Below are 2,248 nucleotides of genomic sequence, written 5' to 3' on the forward strand. Positions count from 1 at the left end.
TTCAGTGGTTTTAATCTTAACATGAGAAGAGTTTAAATTGTTATTCTTCCAAGAAAGACAATTTTAGAATACCATATAGTTATGCAATGCATCCTCCATAATGTTTGTCTGTCAGTTGTACTGTTGTCTATATATCTGAGCTATAAAACCTATTATGTCAAATAATATTCATTGCATTGTTACACAACAGGTCTATTGTATTATGCTACCTTTTCTTGGAGTCTGCAGAACACCTATTAGCTTAGGTTATTTACTAACATCATTAGGCACCCTTTCTTTGGGCTAGCGGATTTGCTGCTTTCAGGTTTGAGAGGTTTACGTCTCTTCTGTAATGTATCAACTTAACAAATGGAAAAGGTGTAATGCACTGAGATTTATAAAGTAACCTGGTCAGCATTTACAAATGTGCTTAAGCTTGAACTGAGGTAGCTTAAGCCTGAGCTCCTACAAAGTGAAGGACAGCTTCTGCAGCCATTGCTCCTCATGGCTTCTGTTGATGCAAGGCAGCTTTCCTACCCTGTGGGCTAAAACACCCAAGGGTCACAGGAAGGGTCAAAAAGAGATTGGAAGGGTGAAAAGAGGAAACCATAAGTCTTTATGTTTTAAATGCTCGACTATAAAATAGACTTGGAGATGCAGTCAAAATAAAAAAAAAATTGCAAACGAATTATGATGATTTATAAATGCAAGCAAATGAGTTCCTCAGGGAAGAGTAATGAGAAGCGACTGCAGATGTTTAGTTAGCAGAGCTAACTGCTTTTAAATGCCTACACAACTTAGTTCCTTGAGGAGAGAGAGTGAGTTTTCTAGTCTGCCACTAACAGTTACAGCCCGTTTTTTGTTCTGTCTTTCTGAAAGGACTAAGGAACTGTTGATATTCCTGTTTCTTGACTCGTGGTTGCATGCAAGGAGGAAGTTTATAGTAAATTCAAAAAGAGATAGTACTTCCATTATTTGAAAAGTACTGGTGCAAAATAATTTCATCTGTTCAAGTACAATGAATAGGTACTTCTTTGCCGGAGTAAAGGTTGTGGAATCTGGCTTTTTATATAAACATAAATAAATGCTTCTGAGCACATGCACATATACGTGTGTATCATAGTAAACACAGATATCTACAAATCTTTGTGTATTGTATTGGGTTTTCTTTGTGATTATGAGAAATAAGAGAATATCCAGAGTAAAGTGTCCTCAGCATCATTAATTCTACTTAGCTGACACTTCAATACAATATATAGTCTTTCCTGAAATAATCCCATAGCATGCTTTCTTCCCTTCATAGGATGTCCTGATTTCAGAACTTTTATTATTGTCTTTTATCCTTCCCTCCTCTTCATGGAAAGTCACAGGCTCTTGAGTTGCTTTAAAGGCTCGAGTAGGCTTTCTAAATCCTCATTTGAACGTACAAGTGTTTCTTGCTATGGTAACCAAGCCCAAACTTAATCAAAGAGTCTATGGGTTTCCACTTCAGTGCTGGAAACTTTGGTACCAATTCATCAGTGAGTTTGTTAGCCTCCTGTATATTATAAAACAAGACAGAAAGCTTCAGTATTTGAGTTTGAAGTATTGGTTAATGGCATGTATAGACTAAAGGTAGGACTCAGCCTAATTTCAAAAGTAGAAATTACTGAAACGGAATTAGGATTTCGGTAGTAACTGTTATTTAGAATTAAGTGCAGTGAGGGTCTAGTCAGGACTTTCTCATTTTTTTCAGCTACCTCTAACCCTGTATTTTAGGCAGATATGATGAATAGTCTCAGAAGGCAAATTGAGAACATGGGACTGAAATCACCCCTATTTTCTGGTTACTATAATCTCAGACTTAACACAGCTTCCTGTGGCAGATGCCTCTTCAAAATGTAAGGGGAAAAACATGAGCAACATGTGTGTTTCTAGTAGCACAGTATCCTGGTAGCTGCATATTTTCCGTTTACAAGTTTAAATTACTTTATATTAAATTAGAACTGTTATGATACAGTAGCATAACTGAAAAACAGATGTGCATAAAAAAGGGAAAATACAAACATATTTTTAAATAATAGCACTTCAAAGAGCTGAATTAAAATATATACATAACATTAAGACAGAACTGATGACAGAAGGTCATAAATTCCCATTGTATACTAAATGTCCTAGTCAGTCCATATAACCTCTAATTCAAATATGGTGACAAGTTCTTATACTTCAGCTGTGAATCCAATATGGAATAAGGACTTAGGCATGGAAATAGTTCCAAAAGACACAATGA

This window comes from Egretta garzetta, unplaced genomic scaffold, assembly GCF_000687185.1.
Source record: "Egretta garzetta isolate BGI_Z169 unplaced genomic scaffold, ASM68718v1 scaffold62, whole genome shotgun sequence".
NCBI lineage: Eukaryota > Metazoa > Chordata > Aves > Pelecaniformes > Ardeidae > Egretta > Egretta garzetta.